The following is a 22,298-nucleotide window of genomic DNA, read 5'->3' as shown; positions in this document are numbered from 1 at the left end:
AAGGCAGCAGGGCCAGGCAAGGGTGTGCTGGTTCTTCAGCGTACTTTGGCTTCATTGGCCCAGGTGAGTTCTCCTAGCAGGCCATTCTATAGCTGGGGTGGGGACTGGCAAGTTCTGCCCATGTCATCCAAAACTGTGGGGCCTGTTCAGAGGGAAAGAGAGACACACACTCTGGTAGGATCTTTTTGAATAGCAATGATTAAATCCACAAATCTTTTTTGCCACCAAAATGTACATCCATGCCAGAACCAGGCTAGTCAAGTGAGCAATTTCTCAATCTAAGCACTGGAATACTTGCTACATAAGACATACCCCGGGTAATTCGTAGGGCAGGGCCTTCAGCATACTAAAACAGGGTTGCTTTACTAGCTTGTGTGCTTTGGTACAGGCTGTGAGAGCACAATGTATCCTGAGAGATCAGGCTGTGCCTGCCTGCAAAAACAACTTCTTACTATTGTTACTGAAAAACACAGGATCAACACATCTGAATAATGAGTAAGTGACCACAGGCTGGGCCATGGCACATTTATATATTGCAGCCTTGATGTCAACGATGGAGGAGTAGGAGCCCAGACCCAGGAGTTGCACTGGCAATCTTAACAGGCCCAACACAGTCCAAGCCCATTAATGTGGCCATTGAATGCCAGCACCTAGAGAAGGCAAAGAGAAGAAATTTGGTGTGACTAGCACCACTCTGCAGGTGCCATGGCTCTGGTATTGGTTCCTCTCTGAAAAGACACTGGGTTGAGGGTTCATGGGCCCTAGGCTCCAGTGGCCTTGTGAGACAAGTGAAGCTCCCTGGCTACCAGACACCTACAGAGCCAGTTGCTCCATGAAACTCACTGACTGCTTGGTATGTTTGTCTGTATGGGCCTTATTTTGGATCTGAGCCCTGCCATCAAACAGTTGCCTGGTCCCTAGTGTTGGCACACTTACAGCCACAAGAGCAAGGCAACCATGGGCCTCTACATGTAAGTTCTTCAGGATATCAACCTAAAGGCGCTCACTCAAAAACTGCCCAAGTCTGCCTTTTTGTGTCTCCATGTGTCCAGCCCAGAGGCTCAAGTCTGGTGACCCACCAAAACCCCTACTGCCAGACACAGGCCAATGGACACCCTCTATCCACTCACCTGGAAACTGGGGTGTAACTGTTCCCCATTGTGCAGCTCCTCGCACTGAAAGACAGAAGAGGATGAAACGATCTAAGAAGGAGCCCTAAGCATGGTCTTGCAACTCAGACAGCAGGGAACACACAACAAACCCAAGGAAGATGGAGCATGGTGCACTCTGCATGAGCAGCTGCTCCAGTCTGGGTACTGTGTGCTGGCATATGAGACCTTGTAGTCTTCAGTCCCCAGCAATCCTCACCTAGAAGACACCTGGTTACCCCAAGGTCCTCTTGCACCACTGTCACTAGGCTGGGCCTCAGCGTAATCCTATTGAGCATGATTTTTAAGTCATCATCTCTCTTCAAGACAGTATGAAGTCTCATCATTGACCCAACCCATAGAAACAAACAACAAGACCTCTGAAAGCCATCCCACTGATAGTGCCTATTAATATTGGCTTACCTCAGGCAGTCCTGGATGATTCCTTCTTCAACAAGGCTGGCATCGCCAGTTCATTGGCTGCTGGCACCTTGTCCACAGTTCTTGAATTTGGTCTGTTCTCCATGGGGGTTCTTCTGCTGACACCATCTGTGCACATGGAGCAGGTTGGGAGTAAACAGACAGTAGGATCAGGCTATAGTACACTGACTCCCAAGCATGCTTTGACTCTAATCAGTCCAGGTGAGGTTTCCAGGAGGCTGCCTCTGTGGACATCTTGGTTTGCACAGGCTACAACTTCATTGCCTGAAACTTTTGGGCTTCTTGGTCACAGGGCCTGAGAGAGCAAGTCAGACTGTGTCACCATGCTGGAAGTGGCTAACACCAAATCCCTTCTTACCTCGATCGCAAATCTGGCTCAAGACCTGGTAAGGACTAGAAGGTGCTTGCATGCACCTGATATCAAAGAACCGATGGCATAAGATGCATCACAGGAAGCCTTGGTGGGGTTTTTCCATGACTCACTCAGCATTCCTATCCAGGCCAGGCCTGTGTGTTAAGGTAGTGGGTGTGAATACAACCTGCTTCCCAGGCTCTCCAGCTATGTACTCCAAGATACCTTCCTCCCATGGTGTCTGTACTCAGCAGTCCTGGACATATCCTAAACATGGGGAAGGGGCATCAGCCCAGACATGGATCCTTCGTTTGTGGGGCTTTGGTGCGTCTCATGGAGAAGTGGATGGCGGGACCAAGACAGACCCCATGTCCTTATAAGTTCACCTCGGTTCAAAGCTCACCCATGTGAGAAGGAAAGCTGATCCCTGGATGAGGCAAGTGCCAGGCATGGGACAAGCTTGGCACCACCATTCAGGTGACCTAGGCTAAGTGTCCGAATCCCCAGACTGGATACTGCCTGATGGTGCTGTGTCTTAGTATTCAGCTACCATGTTACCAGGCATGTGAAGCTTCCTAGCTACCAGGCACCTGAAGAGTAGGCTCTCCCATCAACCCTCCCTCATGATGGGTTTTATCCCCTTCCCATGCTTCCAACAGAATCTGAGCCAGTCTCCGACAAAGATATCTGATACTGAATTTTGCTCACTCTTAGATAAAAGATCAAGGCAATGCATACCCACTGCAGCACACATAGGAGAACTGGGGGCAAATAGCCTCACTAAACCCTTCCCCAGGATCCATTCCCAACCCTCAGCACAACCAGGCCAGTGTTTAAGGCAATGTGTTCTGGATTTCAAAGTCCATAGGGGCATAGCCGGCTCTGGAGCACAGTCAGAGGTGTCCATCCTTTTTCACCATAGGTCCACATCCTGTGCTGTGACAGGTGATCTGACGCCCAGATACTGCCCAGAGGCTCCATGATCCTCACCGTACACTCACCTGGGATGTGGGATACAAGGGTGTCCTGACGGGCAGCACATCTCACTGAAAGGCACAAGAGGATGAAAGGAGCTGAAGAAGAAGCCCCAGTCCAGCACCACAATTCAGCCCATAGGGAACACACCCTTACTAAAAGAAACTTTGGTAGATCCACAGCAGCAGCATTTGCTGCCTGGGATGTTTTTCCAGCCTGGGGGTTTTCGGGTCTATGTTCCACAGTGTCTCTTGCACTGGAAAGCACATAAAGACCCTGATGTTCCCTTGTACCACTGTCACTAGGCTGGGCCTCAGCGTAATCCTATTGAGCATGATTTTTAAGTCATCATCTCTCTTCAAGACAGTATGAGGTCTCATCATCGACCCAACCAGTGGAACCACAGCACAGTAATCCCTTGGTGCCATCCCACCTCTAAGGCCTGGATGGATTGGCTTACCTTGGGCAACCAGGGAAATTTCCTTCCCCAAGATCTTGGTACCACCAGCTCATGGTCTGCTGGTGCTTTGACTACAGCCTTCCCTTTGGGGTACTGGTCCGCACAAGGGATCCTGATGCCATCATCTATGGAAATGGGAAGGGGCAGGTTGGACAGACAGCATAGGGCATTGGTCTGGATCATGGCCCTGCAGTTGCCATGGCACAGATGTCTGAAACCTCTAACCAGGCACTGGACTGAGCATCCCAGTGTCTTAGGTTCCAGGAGCCCTGTGATGCATGTGAAGCTCCCTGTATGAGAGACACCTCCAGGGCCGGCAACATATGAAACCTACCTCTAATGCTCAATGTGGTCCTCAGCCCAGACCTCCTACATAATCTGAAACCTGAACCTTCTGAGAAGCCTGATCCTCAGTGTCTGACTATATCCAGTAACACCAGCAAGGCAACACAGAGCTGCTGCCCCAGCCATAGGCCAAGTGGAGGATTTGACAGCATGTGACCCATCCCTCAGGAACCATTTCCTTTTCTTGCCTGACTCCAGTACTAACCACAGAGTCAGGTAAGCTGTTCTGGACCTCAGAGCCCAAAAGGGCACATCTCACTGAGAAGCACAGCCCCAGGCTACCTTCTTGTATCTCAGTGGGTACATCCCTTAGGCTTACTTTGGGTGACACACCCTGAAACCCAGCTGCACCACAGAGAATCCATAACCCACGACATCTACTCACCTGGAATCCAGGACACAAATATGACCCACCAGCTAGTACATCTCACTGAAAAAGAAAAACAAGGGGACAAAGTGGCCTGAAGAAGGAGCCCCCCTAGAAATCCCCACAACTCCTGTAATTATCACACAGTTATTCTTAAGTGTTGAAAATTAACTGAAATGTGATCCCTGTTAAACATAAGAGTGGGAATAAGAGAGGGAAGAGATGTATAATTTGGGGCATGCTCGGGCTGACTTGCCCCAATTGGTAGAGTTGGAAACATACCAGGGGATTCCAATTCAATCCCATCAAGGTGGCATGTGCCAATGCCATCTCACTATTCCAAGTGATCAATTTCAGTTCACAATTGATCATAATGAAAGGACTAAGAGTCAAATGGAGCACATAAACAAGTCTAGTATCTGCTAACACTAACCGATAGAACAAATAAAGGGGAGAGTGATCCAACATGGGAAGTGAGATACTCAGCAGACTCATAGAATGGCGGATGTCCTAAATAGCACTCTGGCCTCAGAATCAGCCCTAAAGGCACTCGGATCTGGCTGAAAAGCCCATGAGAGTATTTCAGGCATGGAAAGCCAAGACACTCTGGCAAAAAGATCTCTGTGAGTGAGATCCCAGTGGAAAGAACAGGTCTTCAAAGAGGGAGGTGCCTTTCTCTGAAGGGAGGAGAGAACCTCCACTTTGACTAAGACCGTGTCTAAACAAGATAAGAGTCGGAGAACTCAAGGGGCTTCCATAGCCTTGGAAACTCATGACTGGTGCATAGGGAGATTACTGATGCCATAAACAGGAGTGTCAATTTGTAAAGTCAACAACAGGATTCACTGTGCACTTACTCCTCATGTAGGATCTCTGTCCTTAATGTGCTGTACACTGAGGCTTAATGCTGTAACGAGTACTCAAACAGTATATTTCACTTTGTGTTTCTATGGGGGTGCAAACGATTGAAATCTTTACTTAATGTACACTAAACTGATCTTCTGTAAAAAAAAAAAAAAAAAGAAATTATCAATTCCCAACTTGACTCTCACTGGGATTAAACATGACAATAGGTCTGATCTGATTTCATCATCATTTTAAAAAAATCATCTATTATTTTTCACTTTATGTTTCTGTGTGGGAGCAAACTGTTGAAATCCTTACTTAAGGTATACTAAGCTGATCTTCTGTATATTAAGATAATCAAAAATGAATCTTGATGTGAATGGAAAGGGAGAGGGAGTGGGAAAGGGGAGGGTTGTGGGTGGGAGGGACGGTATGGGGGGGGAAGCCATTGTAACCCATGAGTCGTACTTTGGAAATTTATATTCATTAAATAAAAGATAAAAAAAAAAGAAATCCCCACAACTCAGCAAGTGGGGATCATATACCATGCCCAAGGTGGAAGGAGTTTGGTTGGGTCCAACAGGAGTGGCCACTCCTTCCTAGGGACTGCATTCTGGCTTGGGGAAGCTAAAGGTGTCCACTACCCAAGGTATCCTCTTTTAGGCACATGTGGACTCTGTGGTCCTCTTGATACTCAGTCACTAGACTGGGCCTCAAGGTCATCCTATTGAGCATAATTTTTAAGTCATGATCCCTCTTCAAACCAGTATAAGGTCTAATCATTCACCCAACCCCAGGAATCATACCAGGGGCAGTCCTTGGAGCCACTTCAACTTAAAAGCCCAGAAGGATTCAATTACCATAGGCAATTTTGTTCATTGTGTCGGGTATGAACAGAAAGAAGGGGCAACTAGGTACAGAAATTCCAGAGTGTTCTTTAGTGTTGTTGACCCAGGCAAGTACTCCAAAGAACAAGTTAGGTCCCACTTGTCCACAAACTGCTGGGAGTTTTGGTCACCAGAGCAGAGAGGGACACTTGGCCAGGATCATAAATGTCAGCAGTGGCTACCTTCACTGATCCTTCTGCCCCCAAGATCTTGATCCTGGTGGGAAACCATGATGGACAAGCAAGCAATGGCATAGCCAAAGTATCAGAAGATTGGCCTCACAAACATACCCAAGGAAACAGCAGTGGGGCCCTGGACCTATCAACACAGGTTGCTGTACAGGCCTGAGAGATTGGGTGCAGGTTGCCTGAGCACAGTAGATCCTGGGAGCAATGCTTCTCAGTCTGTGCTACCTGGGAACACTTTGTCATATGGTTACTTCCATCTTCAGTACTGTCCATACCAAAAAATGGTGTAGTAATACAACCCTGGACCATGGACAACTATACCATAGGGCATAGGTGTCTCCTGTTGTGGAAGGAGAGCCTGGGACTAGGAGGTGCACTGACATTCCTGCTGGAACCAACACATCCCAGTCCCATGTAGATGACCCATGAATATAAGTCCCTAGATGAGGTAAGTTGTGGGTATGGGGTGTCTATGGCATTATCTTGTAGGTGCCATTTCATGGGTATTGGCACACCTGTGACTGGGCACTGAAATGTGAGTCCCTGAGTCCTAGGCTCCAGTGGCTTTTGACCCATGTGAAGCTCCCAGGTTTCAAGTCACCTGCAGAGCTAGCTGCTCTACAAAACTTCCCTACTACTTGGTGTGGTCATTTGTTGTGGCCTAACAGGACAGGATCTGAGCCCTGTACCACAGAGAGGCATGATCCCTAGCGCTTGCCCACTTCCAACCAGCAAGGTAATCCAGAGCTGCTGTAGCTCAAATAGAATGGAGAGGGGGCATTTGCTGGTGAACCCTCACCCAGGATCTGTTGCCATCCATCAGTTGGCCCATGAACTAGGCTAGAACTTCATGCTGGCATTCTGGATTTTAGAGCCCATGGTGACATTGAAAGCTCTGGAGCACAGCCCGATGTTGACTTCCTGTGTCTCTGTGTGTCCACCCCTAAGGCTTGTGTTGGGTGACCAGCCCTGATGCCCAGCTCTCCTAAAGAGGCCCCATTATCTTCTCCTTCCACTCACCTTGGAACGAGGATGTAAGAGTGACACAAAGGGCAGCACATACATCTCACTGAAAGAGACAAGGGGATAAAGGGAGCTGAAGAAGGAAGCACCATAACTGAATGTGAGGAGAGCACACACCAAGCCAAGGAGGAAGAAGCTTAGTTGGATCCTCTAGGGTCAGCCATTCCTGCCTGGGCACTGCCTCCTGCCTCTGGGTCTTGAGGTCTCCAGTAACCAGGTTCTTTACCACTAGAAAGCACATGTGGAACCTGGGGTCCTCTTGCATCACTGTCTCTAGGCTGGGCCTCAGCGTAATCCTATTGAGCATGATTTTTAAGTCATCATCTCTCTTCAAGACAGAATGAGGTCTCATCATCGACCCAACCCCAGGGACCATTCCATGGGAATCTCATGGTGTCATCCAACTCCCAGAGCCCAGATAAATTGGCTTACCTCTGGAAGTCTGTTGTTTCCTTGTCCAAGAGGGATGGCAGCATCAACTCATTGGAAGCTGGGCCTTGACCACAGCCCTTGCCAACGGGTACTAGTATCCATGGATTGCTTTTCTGCTGACATCATCTGTGGAACCGGTAGGGGCCATGTATGAACAGGCAACAGAGGAACGCTCTAGGCATACAACTTCCAGAGCTTGCTTTGACCCTATTGGCCCTTTTGAGCCCTCCTAGGATCCCACACCTGTAAGCATGGTGGTATTGGCAAAATCAGCCCACCTTACCTAAGAACTACTGGGCCTCTTGGTCACAGAGCGAGCATCCTCTATTGCGCCAATATTACCTCAACAGTCAGGTTCCAGCAGGGAAACAGGCTAGACAACCAAGCAATGGAACATAGTTGGCCTAAGGACTGAATGAATGAGACATCCAAGGAGGCCACTGTGGGGACCTGGGGTTAACAACATGGTGTTCCAACCAGGCCTGAGGGCTCAGGTCTAGGTTACATGCACAAACTGTATCTTCAGAATTCATACTGAGCTTGTCAGATACACCTACTTCCTGTGGTTGCTGCCCAACTCAGGTCTGTACATATCCCAAAGATAGGGTATGGGCATTAGGATGCACCATACTCCAGCTCTACTGTGGGAACTTGGTACCTCCCATGGAGCAATGGGAGCCCAAGGCTAGAGGATCCTTGTTATGCTTGCTGGATTCAATTAGTCTGAGGCCACCCATGTGGCCTGAGAATACCATCCCCTGTACCAGGTAAACAAGGGAGATGGGTGTGTCTGGCACTACCATGAATGTGCCATAGTATGTATATTGGCATTTCCTAAATAGGAACCAGACTGATCATCTCTATGTCCTAGGATCCAATTGCCCTGTTACCCATGTGAATTTCCCAGGCTGACAGTCATCTGCAGAGTCTCTGCCCCTCCAAAACCCCCTCTCTGCCTTGATGTGGTCTTGAGCCCGGGCCCCACTGAATCTAAAACCTGTCCCTGCTCCCGCCCCCATGGAGGCTGGTTCCCTGAGGCCTGGCCACTTCCGCCCATATCAGCTAGGCATCCCAGTGCTGCTGAGCCCTCTTAGGTTGAACAGAAGCACTGGCCCCATGTGAACCCTCTTTTGGGAAATGCTTTCTTTCCTTGCCTGAGCCCCCACACAAGGCAGGGTTCATGTAAGGCATTCTGCACCTCAGAGCCAAAAGGGGCACAGCTCACTCAGGATAACTGCCCAAGGCTGCCTTTCTGTGTCTCCATGTCTCCGTGGGTTACCCTTGAAGTTCATGTCTGTGACCCTACAGAATCCCTGTTGCCTCACAGAGGCCCCATTACCACCACCATCCACTTACCTATGACCCAGGTTGAAAGGCTACTTCTCCAGGCTACTCTACTCACTGAAATATAGAAGAGAAGAATGGAGATGAGATAGGAGCCCACTGTGGCCCTTCATCTTCACCAGGGGGAAGCACACACCAAACCCAAGGAACATAAGAGCTTATATTCATCCTGAATGAGCAGCTGCTCTGCCTGTGGACCACACACTTGCTTGGGGTTCTCCAGATCTCTAGTGCCCAGGTTCTCCTCCCCTGTTATGCAACTGGTTACTCCAAGGTTCTCTTCACCACTTTCGCTAGGCTGGGCCTCAGCGTAATCTTATTGAGCATGATTTTTCAGTCATCATATCTCTTCAGGTCAGTATGAGGTTTCATCCGAAATTGACCCAACCCCAGGTATCACCACACAGGAAGGCCTATGTGCCATCCCAGCTCTAGGGTATGGATGGACTGGTGTACCATGGGCAGTGCTGGTCATTGCCTTGTCCTACAGGGCTGGCAACACCAGCTCATTGGATGCTAGGGCCTTGACCAAGTCCTTGCCCCAGGGGCACTGCACCCCATAGGGTCTTTCTTTGGTAACATCAACTGTGTTACAGGGTTGTGAATGAGTGTGAACAGACAGCAGTAACAGGCTAGGATTCACTGAATTCAGAATGTGCTGGCCTCATTGGCCCAAGTGAGGCTTTCCAGGAGCCCACCATTGTGGGCACAGTGGGTCAGGAACACTCTGCTGAGTTTTCTGCCAAATGGGCCTCTTGTACACCATACAGAGGGGCCCACTCAGGCAGTCTAGTCCTGATGGAAGCAGCTTACTCTACCAATCCTTCCTGCACATGAGAATCTGGTTCTGGCCTGAAACTGGACTGGACAAGCAAGCAATAGCCTGGCCTAAGCATTAGTATTACAGTTCTATGAGACATTCATAAGGAAGTCCCCTCTGGGCCTTGGGCAAACAACATGGTGTTGTCATATGGGCCCAGATACTTGCTCAGTTGTATGCTGCACCAAAACACTGGAGCTCAGAGCTCAAGCTCTGCCCCATGGAGACACAAACATCCTATGGTCACTGTCCACCTCAGTTCTGTACACATTCCAAAGTTGTGGCATGAACATCGGGCTGGACCATGGCTCACTTCTTTCCAGGGCCTTGGTGCCTCCATTGAGAGCAGGATCCTGGAACCAGGAGGGGCTCTGGCATCCTTACCAGGCTCCTCTAAGCCTGAAGTCCACTCATGTGTGAAGGGAAAAGCAGGCCCTTGACAAGGCAAGCACTGGAGATGGGCATGCTGGGAAGCACCAAGCAGGTGCCCTGGTCAGAGTGTTGGTACCCCTCTGGCTGGGCATCAACCAAATACCCCTGTACACAAGGGTTCAGGAACCCTGCAACCCACATGAAGCTCCCAGGCTGCAAGTCACCTGCAGATCTGGCTGCCTCACCAACATTTTCTCAGTGCTCTGTGTTGTCGTTCACCTGGGCCTCTTATGCAGTCCTTGTTCAGGGTCTTCTATAGGATCTGAGAGCCAGCCCTGCACAAAGGTCTAATCCCCAGACTGATACAGCTTCCTCCTATGGGCGCTGCCTAACCAAGTGCTGATACATCCCAAAGATGGGGAATGGGCATTAGGCTGAAAAATGGCCGACTCCTACTGTGGGGTCTTGGTGCCTCCTATGGAGCAGGGGGATCCTAGGGCCAAGAGGTTCCCTGTCATCTGTGTTTGGCTCAACATACCCCATGTCCATCCATGTGGGCTAAGAACACCAGGTGCTGGACTAGAAAAGGGACAGGGATGGGCATGCCTGGCACCACCCTGCAGATGTTATGCTACCAGCCTAGGGGTCCCTGCAACTTAGGCTCCAGTGGCCTTGCCACCCACTTGAAGGTCCTGAGCTGAACATCACCTGAATGGTGCCTCCTCCTCCAAACCACCTTTCCTGACTTGGTGTGATTTTGGCCAGGAATCCATCAATCCTAAACCCACTCCCACTGGTTCCCCAGTGTCTACCCACTTCTGCCCACAGCAACAAGCAACCAAGAGCTTCTGAGGCCCACCTAGGAAAAGTGGCAGCACTGGCCCCACATGAACCCTCTCACAGGAAACATTTGTAATTCCTTGCCTGAGCCCCCACTCAAGGCAAAGGTTCAGGTAAGGCATTCAGGGCATTAAATCACAAAGGGCAAAGCTCACTCAAGGGCACTGTCCGAGGCTACCCTCTTGTGTAAAAGAACTGAGGAAGGAGGTGCCAGTTTGGCCCATAACTTGGCCAGTGGGGAGTATACATCAAGCCCAAGGAAGATGGAGCTTGGGTATATCTTGCTATACAGGTGCTCCTGTCTGCAGACTATGTCCTGGCCTAGAGTGCCTCCAGGTCTCCAGTATCCAGGATCTCCTCCCCTGGTGGGCAGGGGAATGTTGGGGTCATCGCACACCACTGTCACTAGGCTGGGCCTCAGCGTAATCCTATTGAGTATGATTTTTAAGTCATCATCTCTCTCCAAGACAGTATGAGGTCTCATCATTGCCCCAACACAGGAACCACAGCACAGGAAAACCTTTGCGCCATCTCATCTTCAGGGCTCCTATGGATTGGCTTACCTAGGGTCTTCAGGGTTTTTCTTTTGCCTGTGGGGCTGGCACCACCAGATATCGGTGTGTTGATCTGTGGCACAGCCCTTGCTTACGGTACACTGTTGACATCATCTGTGGGAAAGGGAGGTGCGGATATGAACTAACAGATAGGGCAGGCTAGGGTGCACTAGTTTCAGAGCATGATTTACCCCATCACACTAAGTTACTAGGTGAGGCTTCCCAGGAAATTACCCTTGTAGACATGGTGGGTCAGGCAAATCCCATCTACCTCACGCTCAAAGTGCTGAGCATGTTGGTAACTGGGCTTTAGAGGTCAACCTGGGCCAGGTTGCCTTGCCAGATGGGTATTCCTACTGCTCATTCCTGTCCCAGAGGACTCAGTTGGCCAGTATCCAGGGTGAATATGTAAGCTGTGGCATAGCCTTGGCATCAGAGGACCAGTGGTGTGAGGTGCATATGAGTCCCCAGTAGAGCCAGTGCTTACCCACATAACGTCCCTTTCCAGGCCTGGGCACTCAGGTCAGGCTGCCAGCAGACACCTGATCCTTTGAGCTCAGGCTGTGCACTCAGGTCATATATTTCTGCTACAGTCTCTGCCAGCCAAAGTAACATAAACATTCCAAATATTGGGTACAGGCATTGGGCTGGATCATGGCCCACTCTTCCCATGGGCCCTGGTGCCTCTTATGGAGCAGCAGAGGAGCAGGACCCTATGTCTAGTAGGGGCCCTGGTATTGTTGCTATGTTCAACTGATTTTGAAGGAAACCCATGTGGCCCCCAAATGTCAGTCCTTGAATGAGAAACACAGATAGGATGGGGCATGCCTGGCACCACTATGCCAGAGCCCTGGCTTGAGTCTGGCATGGGTACTGGCACTCCCTTGACTGGGCACCAGCTGAAGTGTATCTGAGTTATGCCTCCAATGACCCTGCCATTCATTTTAAGTTCCCAATGTCAGAAACTGCAGAGTTGTTTCCCTGACAAGCCTCCCTTATTGCCTTTGTGTAGTACTTGTTCCATACCTCCCAACGAATCTGAGTCCTGCCCCCAAAAGAGCCCTGTTCCTACTTTCTGGCCACAACAGTCAGGCAACACAAAGGTGCTGTTACACACCTTGGACAAGTAGGGGCACTGACCCACATGAACCCTTCACAAGAAACCATTGCCATCCCTCAGTTGAATCTCAAACCAGGCCAGGATTTCAGGCAAAGGGTTCTGGACCTCAGAGCCTGAGGCAGCCTTCCTACATTTCTGTGGGTCACCTATCAGGCTTTCATAGAGGGATCCACTCTGATACTCAACTCCTTCGCAGATGCACAATATTCCTTGCCAGCCACTCACCTAGGCCCAGGGTCCCAAGAGTGAACTGCTGGCAGCACCTTTCACTGAAAGACACAAGGGGATGAAAGGAACTGAAGAAGGAACTCCCAGTAAGGCCCCGCCCTTGAGAGAGTAGGGAGCACACACCAAGGTCAAAGTGAAAGGAGCTTGGGTGGATCCTGCAGGAGCAGCTGCTACTGCCTGGGGAAGGTTTCCCGGCCTGGGCACTTTTAGATCTACACTCCCCAGGGTCTCTTGTCTTGGAGAGCATGTGGAGACCCTGGTATCCTTCTGTACCACCTTTACTAGGTTGGGCCTCAGCGTAATCCTATTGAGCATGATTTTTAAGTCATCATCTCTCTTCAAGACAGTATGAGGTCTCATCATCGACCCAACCCCAGGAACTATACGAGGGGCAGTCCATTGAGCCATCCCCATCTAATTTCCATGATGGATTTGCTTACCATGGACAGTCCTGTTCATTGTGTTCGGTGTCAACAGACAACAGGAGCCACTAGGTGCCATTGTTCCAGAGTGTTCTTTAGCCTCATCAGCCCAGGTAAGAGCACAAGAACCCAAACCTGTATGTGGGATGGCATCTGGCAAGTTATGTCCCCTTTGTCTTCAAACTGCTGGGAATCTTGGTATCTGGAAGAGAGAAGGGATACCTAACCAGGATTGTCCTGACAGCAATGGCTACCTTCACTGATTCTTCTGCCCCCAAAACCTTGCTCCTGATTTGAAACCATTATGAACAAGGAAGCAATGGCCTAGCCTAAGTATCAGAAGATCAACCTCACAGGATCTACACTAGGAGACACCGGTAGGGCCCTGGACCTACGAACACGGGGTTGCTGTACAAGCCTGACACTTTGGGTACAGGTTGCATGAGCACTGTGGATTCTTGGAGTTCAGGCTATGCCACCTGGGAACACTTTGATTGTATGGTTGCTTCCAACTGCAGTACTATACACACCCCAAAGATGGTGTAGCAACAAAAGCCTGGACCATGGACAACTCTACCGTTTGGTCTTGGTGCTTTCTGTTGAGGATTGTGAGCCTGGTCCCAGGAGGTGTACTGAAACATGGTTGGATCCTATAGGATCAGCCATTCCTGCCTGGGCATTGCCTCCTGGCCTCTGGGCCTCAAGGTCTCCAGTAACCAGATTTTCCACCACTAGAAAGCACATGTGGAACCTGGGGTCCTCTTGAACCACTGTCACTAGGCTGGGCTTAATCCTATTGAGCATGATTTTTAAGGGATCATTCCATGGGAATCCCATGTTATCATGCAACCTCAAGAGCTTAAATGGACTGGCTTACTTCTGGCAGTCTGTTGCCTTGTCCAACAGGGATGGCAGCATCAAACCATGCGCTGCCTTGGCCTTGACCAAATCTCTTGGCCATGGAAACCAGTACCCATTGTGGCTGTTCTGTTGATATCATCTGTGGAGCCAGGAGGGGGCACGTATGAACAGACATCAAAGGAACACTGTAAGAACTCTTGTTCCAGAGTGTGCTTGGCACTACTGGCCCATGTGAATCCTCCTAGGAACCCACACCTGTAGGCATGGTGGGATTGGCTAGCTCTGCCCACTTTACCTGAGAACTACTGGGCCCCCTGGTTTGGGGCCAGCATCCTCTACTGCTCCATCCTAACCCCAACACTCAGGTTCCATCAGGGACATGGGCTGCACAACCAAGCACTGGCAAAGTTTTGGCTTGAGGATTGGTTGAATGAGATACCCAAAGAGGCCTCTGTGGGACCCTGGGGTTAACAACATGGTATTCCAACCAGGCCTGAGTGCTCAGGTCTAGGCTATGTGTACACACTATATCCCCAGAATTCATGCTGTGCTTCTCAGATACACCAGCATCCTGTGGTTGCTGCCCAACTCAGGCCTGTACACATCCCAAAGATGGGGTATGCGCATTAGGTTAGACCATACTCCAGTCCTACTGTGGGAACTTGGTGCCTCCCATGGAGAAATGGGAGTCCAGAGCTAGAGGGGCTTGCTGGATTCAATTAGTCTGAGGCCACCCATGTGGCCTGAGAACACCATCCCTGGACCAGGTAAACAGGGGGGATCGTGTGCCTGGCACCACCATGAATGTGCCGCAGCACATGTATTCACACCTCCTGAATGGACACCGGACTGATCATCACTATGTCCTAGGCTCCAGTTACACTGTAACCTACGTGAAGCTCCCAGGATAACAGCCACCTGCAGAATCTCTGCCCTTCCAAAAACACCCTCCTTGGTGTGATCTTCAGCTCGGGCCCTCCACCAAATCTAAAAGTTGCTCCCCTTCTCTGAGGTTGGTTCCCGAGGTCTGCCCACTTATGGCCACACATGCAAGGCAACCCAGAGCTGCTGAGGCCCACTTCAGCTGCGCCACACACTAGCCCCATGTGAAACTTCCTTCAGGAAACACTTTGATTCCTTTCCTGAGCTCCCACACAAGGCAGGGTTCATGTAAGGCATCTTGTACCTCATAGCCCAGAGGCACTCAGGATCACTGTCCAAGGCTGTCTTTCTGTGTCTCCATGGGTGACCCCTGAGGTTCACGTCTGGTGACCTACACAGAAGCCCTGCTGCCCTACATAGGCCCCATTACCACCACCATCCACTCACCTGTGATGCAAGTTGACAGGCTGCTTCACCAGGCTATTCTTACTTATGAAAGACAGAGGGGCAGAAAGGAGCTGAGGGAGGAGCCCCGCTGTGTCCCCACCAACTTGGCCAGTGGGTAGCACATACAAAGCCCACGGAACATGGAGCTTTGGTGCATCCTGAAAGACCAGTCGCTCCTGCCTGTGGATCACATCCCGGCCTGGGGGACTTCCGTTTCTCTAGTGCCCAGGGTCTCATTCCCTGGTAGGCACCTGGTTACTACCAGGTTCTCTTCACTACTTTCACTAGGCTAGGCCTCAGAATAATGCTAATGAGCATGATTTTTGAGTTATCATCTCTCTTTGAGACAGTATGAGGTCTCATTGTTGACCCAACCCCTGGAACCACCACACAGGAAGGTCAATGAGCCATCCGAACTCCTGGTTCTGAATGAATTGGCTTACTATGGGCAGTACTGGTCATTGCCTTCTCCAACAGGGCTGGCAGCACCAGCTTATGGGGTGCTGGGCCTTGGCCAAATCCTTGCCTAAGGGGCACTGGACCCCATAGGGACTTTCTTTAGTATGACATCTATGGGACAGGGAGGTGAATGTGTGTGAACAGACAGGAGGAGCAGGTTAGGAGTCACTGGATTCAGAGCATGCTGGCCCCATTGGCCCAAGTGAGGTTTTCTGGGAGCCCATCCCCATAGGAACAATGGGTGGGGAAAATCAAGCAGGATTCATCTGAAGGAAGTAGCCTCCCTTACTAAATCTTCCTGCACATGAGAATCTTGTTCTGGCCTGTAACTGTACTGGACAAGCAAGCAATGGTCTGGCCTAAGCATCAGAATTCCAGTTCCAAGAGACATACCCAAGGAAGCCCCCACTGGGCCCTGAGCAACCAACATGGTGTTGCCATATAGGCCCAGGTGCTCGCTCAGGTACAGGCTGCATAAACACACTGGATGCTGGGAGCTCAAGCTCCACCCCAAGGAGACACCATCATCCTATGGTCACTGTCCACCTCAGTTCTGTACACATTCCAAAGTTGGGGCATGGGCATCAGGCTGGATTACCGCACACTTCTCTTTTGGGGCCAAGATTCTTCCCACAGAGGGGCAACAGCCTGGGACCAGGACTGGCCCTGGCTTACTTACTGGGCTCATCTCAGTCTGAAGCCCACCCATGTGTGAAGGGACAGCCAGTCCCTGGATAAGGCATGCATCAGAGATGGATGTTGGGACTAGGAAACTGGCAGCCATGGGCATGCCTGACACCACCCTACAGGTGTTTTGTCATTTCTGCCAGTACCAACTGAATGAGCACCAGCCCTAGCATCCCAGAAACCTACGCTCCAGTGGCCTTGCTCCCAGGCTGAAAGTCGCTTGCATAGTATCTGCTCCTCCAAATCACCCTTCCTGACTTGTAGTGATTTTTTTTCAGGCTTCCACCAATCTAAAACCTACCCCTGCAAAGAGTCAGGTTCTCCAGGGTCTTTACCCTTCTGGCCACACCAGTAAGGCAAACCAGAAATTCTGAGGCCCACTGAGGCCAAGTGGCAGCCTGACCCCACATGCACCCTCCCTCATGAAGCATTTACACTCCTTGCCTGAGACCCACTGAAGGGCAAAGGTTCAATAAGGTTCAGGAGAGGTGTTCAGGGCAAACTTCACTCAGGGGCATTGCCTGAGGCTGCCTTCCTGTGTCTCCGTGGGTCCATCTCTGAAGTTGGTGTCAGGAGACCCATGAGGAATCCCTGCTGCCCCACACAGTCCCCATTCCACCAACATCCACTCACCTGTGACCTGGGTTGAAAGGCTCTGGTGCCAGGCTACTTTTCTCATTGAAAGACAGAAGGGTATATAGGAGCTGAGGAAGGAGGCCACAGTTGGGGGTATACATCAAGCCCAAGGAAGATGGAGCTTGGGTACATCTTGCACTAGCAGGTGCTCCTACCTGCAGACTGTGTCCTGGCCTAGAGGGCCTCCAGGTCTCCAGTATCCAGGATCTTTTCCCCTGGATGGCAGGGGAATTCTGGGGTCATCACACACCACTGTCACTAGGCTGGGCCTCAGCGTAATCCTACTGAGTATGATTTTTAAGTCATCACCTCTCTTCAAGACAATATGAGGTCTCATCATCGACCCAACACAAGAACCACAGCACAGGAAAACCTATGCGCCGTTCCACCTTCATGAAGGGCTCCTATGGATTGGCTTACCTAGGGTCTTCAAGGATTTTTCCTTTGCCAGTGGGGCTGGCACCACCAGCTCCTGGCTTGTATTGTAGTGAAGCACAGCCCTTGCTTCCAGTGCACTGGACTGCAAGTGCTTCCTCTGTTGACATCATCTGTGGGACAGGGAGTTGTGGATATGAACTAACAGATGGGGCAGGCTAGGGTGCACTGGTTTCAGAGCGTGATCTGCCCTATCACACTAGGCGAGGATTCCCAGGAAATTACCCTTATAGAAATGGTGGGTCAGACAAGTCCTATCTACCTCACCCTCAAACTGTTGAGCCTGTTGGTAACTTTTTTAGAGAGGTCAAGTTGGGCCAGGTCATCTTGCCAGAAGCAAATACCCCTACAATTCATTCCTTTCCCAGAGGTACCAGTCTTGTGCAGTATCCAGGGTGGATATGCAAGCACTGGCACAGTCTTGGCATCAGAGGACCAGTGGTGTGAGGTGCACATGAGTCCCCAGTAGAGCCCAGGCCTACCAACATAGCATCCCTTCTAGGCCTGGGCGCTCAGGTCAGGTTGCCAGCAGACACCTGATCCTTTGCGCTCAGGCTCTGCACTCAGGTCACATATTTCTGCTACAGTCTCTGCCAACCTCAGTAACATAAATATCCCAAATATTGGGTATGGGCATTGAGCTGGATCATGGCCCACTCTTCCCATGGGCCCTGGTGCCTCCCATGGAGGAACAGAGGAGCAGGACCCTAGGCCTGGTAGGGAGCCCCAACATTTTTGCTGTGTTTAACTCATTTTGAAGTCAACCCATGTGTCCCCCATATGCTATTCCCTGATGAGGAACACATAGGATGGGGCATGCTTGGTGCCATCCTGCATGACTTGACTAGGCACCTTGACTAGGCACCCCTGAATGTTCTTAGTTATGCCTCCAGTGGCCTTGCCACCCACTTTAAAATCCCAGACTGTCAGGAACCTGCAGAGCTGTTTCCCTGACAAACCTCCCTCAATGCCTTGGTGCAGTTCTCAGCCCGGGCCTCCTACCAAATCTGAATCCTGTTCCCAACAGAGTCCCAATCCCACTTTATGGCCACAACAGCAAGGCAACACAGAGGTGCTGCAACCCAACTAGGACAAATGGGGGCATTGGCCCATATGAACCCTCCCTAAAGAACCACTGCCTCCCTCAGTTGGCTCTTGAACCAGGCCTGGAGTTCAGGCAAAGGGTTCTGGACCTCAGAGCCCAAAGGGGGCACATCTCACATAGTAGCACAGCCTGAGGCAGCCTTCCTGTGTCCCCATGGGTCCACTACTCTGGATTTAAGAGAGCGACCCACCCTGATACCCAGCTCCCTTGCAGAGGGCCAGTGATCCTTGCCATCCACTCACCTGGGCTCAGGGTCCCAAGAGTGAACTGCTGGCAGCACCTTTCACTGAAAGACACAAGGAGATGAAAGGAACTGAAGAAGGAACTCCCAGTAAGGCCCCGCCCCTGGGAGAGTAGGGAGCACACACCAAGGCCAAAGTGAAAGGAGCTTGGGTGGATCCTGCAGGAGCAGCTGCTACTGCCTGGGGAAGGTTTCCCGGCCTGGGCACTTTTAGATCTATACTCTCCAGGGTCTCTTGCCCTGGAGAGCATGTGGAGACCCTGGTGTCCTCTTGTACCACCTTTACTAGGTTGGGCCTCAGCGTAATCCTATTGAGCATGATTTTTAAGTCATCATCTCTCTTCAAGATAGTATGAGGTCTCATCACTGACCCAACTCAGGAACCACAGCACGGGAAAACCTTGGAACCATCCCACCTGTAGGGCCAGGATGTATTGGCTTACCTTGGGCAATCTCAGAGTTTTCCTTCTCCAGTGGGCTGGCAACACCAGTTCATGAGCTGCTGGGACCCTGACCACAGCTCTTGCCTATAGGTTACTTGACCACATGGGGGCTTCCTCTGCTGATATCATCCGTGAAATAGGAATGAGAGGGTGTTGGTGTGAACAGGCATCATGGGAAACCAGGGTACACTGGTTCCAGTGCATGAGTTGGTCCTGTAGGCCTAGTGAGGCTTTCCAGGAGTCTGCCTCTCTATGTGTTGTGGACTCAGGTAGTCTCTGCCCATCCTGCCAGCAATCTCCTGGGCCTCTTGGTCACTAGGACAGAAAGGGACACTTGAGCAGGATTGTCCTGACAAGAGCACTTCTCCCCACCACTCTTTCCTACACTTGATATCCTAGTCCTGACAGGAAGCTGGAATGGACAAACAAGCATCAGCCTGGCCCTAAGCATTAGAGTTCCAGTCCCACAAGAAATACCCAAGGAGGCTCCCAGGGGTCCTGGCCTACCCACATGGGGTCATTGAATATGTCTAGGAGCTCAGGAGAAGGTTGTATGAACACGGTGGATCCTGAGACCTCAGGGTGTGCCCGTTTGGGACATCTTCCTCCTATGTTCACTGCTCACATCAGTCCCATACACATCCCAAAGGGTATGGGCATTGGATTGGACCATGGTCCACTCCTTCCATGGGGCCTTGGTGCCTCTGCGGAGGAGCAGAAACTTGGTCCCAGGAGGGGCACTGGTACCCTTGCTGGGCTCAACTCAGTCCATAGCCCATCCATGTGGCAAGGGAAAGTCAGCTCTGGATGAGGCAAGTAGCGGGGATATGGTGTGCTGGGCACCACTATACAGGTGCTAAGGCCCAGATGTCATCTCCCTTGACCTGACTCCTGCATCCTTGCATGGTAGAATCCATTGGCCCTATAACCTACATGAAACTTCCAGACTGTCATGTACCTGCAAAGCCAGCTGGCTTGGCAAACCTCCCTCAGTGTCACAGTGTGGTCTTTGGCCTGGGACTTTTATGGAATCTGAGAGTTGCCCCCACAGAAGTCTGATCCTCAGTGTCCACCCACTTCTGGTCACAACAGTAAGTCAGTCCCTTCTAGGCTGAGTGGCAGCACTGGCCTCACATGAACCTTCTACCAGGATCTGTTTCCATTCCTTGCTTAGCCTTTACATTAGGCCAGGGTTCCAGGCAAGTCATTCTGGACCTCAGAGCCCAATGGAACACAGCTCAGGGAAACTGCCAGAGTGTCTGCTCAGATACTCTGTTCCCCAGCACATGCCTCATGATTCTTTTCATCCACTTACTTGTAACCCTGCTACTGGACAGCTTAACTCACTGAAAAACAGGAGACAAAGGAGCTAAGGAATGAGCCTAAAGGGCAGTGCTGTATCTCAGCCATCAGGGAGTAAAAGCAAAGCCCAAGGAAGATGGAGCCTGGGTATATCCTGCACTAGCAGGCGTTCCTGCCTGTGTACTGTATCCTGGCCTAGGGGGCCTCCAAGTCTCCAGTCCCAAGGTCTCCTCCCTTGGGAGGCAAGTGGAAATGCCAGGGTCCTCTTGTACCACTGTCACTAGGCTGGGCCTCAGCGTAATCCTATTGAGCATGATTTTTAAGTCATCATCTCTTTTCAAGACAGTATAAGGTCTCATCATAAACCCAAGCTCTGGAACTACACCTAGGTTACTTCCTCATGCCATCTCACCTCTAGGGCACAGATGGATTGTCTTACCACAGGCAGTCCTGGACGTTTCCTTCTCCAACACTGTTGGCAGCACCAGCTCATGGACTGCTGGGGACTTGACCATTCCCTTTAGCCCCAAATCAGTGGAACCCACGGGGGCTTCCTCTAGTGACATTATCTGTGGGACAGGAAGGGGGACAGGTATGAACAGATAGCAACAGCTGGTTAAGGGCAAACTCCTTCCTTGTGTGCTCCCTCAACCCTCTCACTGTCCCCACTGACCCTGGCGAGCTTCCCAAGTCGTGACCCCTGTTAGTTTGGTTGGTCAGTGAAGGCACACCCATTCACCTGCGAATTGGTAGAAGCATGTGTGGCTGCTCCCTTGCTAGCTATAGTGCCCTGCATATTTTGTATTGTTAGATAGTGTCTCAATTGTATTTCAATGAAATTTCAGGAACAGTGAATTTTCCATGAAGGCTGTAATCTAATATTACAAGACTCATAAAAGAGTAGTATCTCTAACAGGACAATATTATGTTAGTTTTGGTCCTAGTCATCTCAGTGGCCCTTTCAGAAATAATGGATTTGTTGAATTCATACTATATGGTTTCATTATCTTGAAAATATTGAAGCTATATAATATCCAAACATGAAATTCTAATAATAATTGGGTCTTCAAATTATTCAATAGTGTTTTATAAAAAACACTGATTCTAATATTTTCATTTTAATTAATAGGATCTTTTTGTTATGGAAGTTTCATCTCTCCCCAAGTTACATAACACCTTTAGAAATTCACAATAATGTTATTGAAAATTCTATTGATACATGAAGATCAAAATAAATGTCAAGCATTTTACTGGGTACCAGTGAATACAAGCTTCACTCAAGTTTTAATTCTATCACATTCAGGTGAAAAGCAATGGTTTTTGTCACAGTAATACATCAAGTAAGTCTGTAAGCCATTTCAGAAGACTTACCAATGTCTGGTTGCCTGAATGTGAAACATAATTGCCTTAAGGTAAATATTCTCTAATCCCAATATCTCTTGGATTGCATCTGTCACTAATGGGAGCCACTCACCTCTTTTCAATGAATGGTTTTTCTATTGTTTGTCCATTTTTCTGAAAGATACAATGAGATTAAAGGTTTCCCAAAATGTTTTCTTAATATGACATACTAAAGGTCACTGAAATAAACCTGACAGAATGAGTTGTTCAATTTGAAATGCATCAACAGGACTGT

General features: G+C 50.1%; 1 long non-coding RNA gene and 11 other non-coding genes across 12 annotated transcripts; all 12 read right to left on the bottom strand.

Moving 5' to 3' along the window:
- Window positions 1–72: 72 nt before the first annotated feature.
- Window positions 73–22,179, bottom strand: LOC149122945 (uncharacterized). Its single transcript, XR_016217278.1, has 16 exons — window positions 22,137–22,179; window positions 21,102–21,231; window positions 19,361–19,675; window positions 18,919–18,962; window positions 13,183–13,366; window positions 12,740–12,783; window positions 11,404–11,508; window positions 8,821–8,865; window positions 7,465–7,590; window positions 7,030–7,078; window positions 4,107–4,151; window positions 3,377–3,501; window positions 2,943–2,987; window positions 1,572–1,697; window positions 1,131–1,175; window positions 73–142 (listed from the first exon to the last, which is right to left on the bottom strand). It is a non-coding gene; the product is annotated as an uncharacterized LOC149122945 (long non-coding RNA).
- LOC127483896 (small nucleolar RNA SNORD115) lies at window positions 1,421–1,501 on the bottom strand. The gene has a single exon (XR_007910687.1). It is a non-coding gene; the product is annotated as a small nucleolar RNA SNORD115 (small nucleolar RNA).
- On the bottom strand, window positions 3,225–3,305 carry LOC127483903 (small nucleolar RNA SNORD115). Its single transcript, XR_007910694.1, has one exon. It is a non-coding gene; the product is annotated as a small nucleolar RNA SNORD115 (small nucleolar RNA).
- LOC127483970 (small nucleolar RNA SNORD115) lies at window positions 5,643–5,723 on the bottom strand. The gene has a single exon (XR_007910761.1). It is a non-coding gene; the product is annotated as a small nucleolar RNA SNORD115 (small nucleolar RNA).
- LOC127483913 (small nucleolar RNA SNORD115) lies at window positions 7,313–7,393 on the bottom strand. Its single transcript, XR_007910704.1, has one exon. It is a non-coding gene; the product is annotated as a small nucleolar RNA SNORD115 (small nucleolar RNA).
- LOC127483964 (small nucleolar RNA SNORD115) lies at window positions 9,109–9,193 on the bottom strand. Its single transcript, XR_007910755.1, has one exon. It is a non-coding gene; the product is annotated as a small nucleolar RNA SNORD115 (small nucleolar RNA).
- LOC127483937 (small nucleolar RNA SNORD115) lies at window positions 11,253–11,333 on the bottom strand. The gene has a single exon (XR_007910728.1). It is a non-coding gene; the product is annotated as a small nucleolar RNA SNORD115 (small nucleolar RNA).
- Window positions 13,031–13,111, bottom strand: LOC127483904 (small nucleolar RNA SNORD115). The gene has a single exon (XR_007910695.1). It is a non-coding gene; the product is annotated as a small nucleolar RNA SNORD115 (small nucleolar RNA).
- LOC127483961 (small nucleolar RNA SNORD115) lies at window positions 15,646–15,726 on the bottom strand. The gene has a single exon (XR_007910752.1). It is a non-coding gene; the product is annotated as a small nucleolar RNA SNORD115 (small nucleolar RNA).
- Window positions 17,402–17,482, bottom strand: LOC127483920 (small nucleolar RNA SNORD115). The gene has a single exon (XR_007910711.1). It is a non-coding gene; the product is annotated as a small nucleolar RNA SNORD115 (small nucleolar RNA).
- On the bottom strand, window positions 19,210–19,290 carry LOC127483916 (small nucleolar RNA SNORD115). Its single transcript, XR_007910707.1, has one exon. It is a non-coding gene; the product is annotated as a small nucleolar RNA SNORD115 (small nucleolar RNA).
- On the bottom strand, window positions 20,950–21,030 carry LOC127483932 (small nucleolar RNA SNORD115). The gene has a single exon (XR_007910723.1). It is a non-coding gene; the product is annotated as a small nucleolar RNA SNORD115 (small nucleolar RNA).
- Window positions 22,180–22,298: the final 119 nt, after the last annotated feature.

This window comes from Oryctolagus cuniculus, chromosome 12 (assembly GCF_051225735.1).
Source record: "Oryctolagus cuniculus isolate XC-2025 breed Fujian yellow rabbit chromosome 12, ASM5122573v1, whole genome shotgun sequence".
NCBI classification, from domain to species: domain Eukaryota; kingdom Metazoa; phylum Chordata; class Mammalia; order Lagomorpha; family Leporidae; genus Oryctolagus; species Oryctolagus cuniculus.
This window is presented reverse-complemented; position numbering and strand designations above follow the sequence as displayed.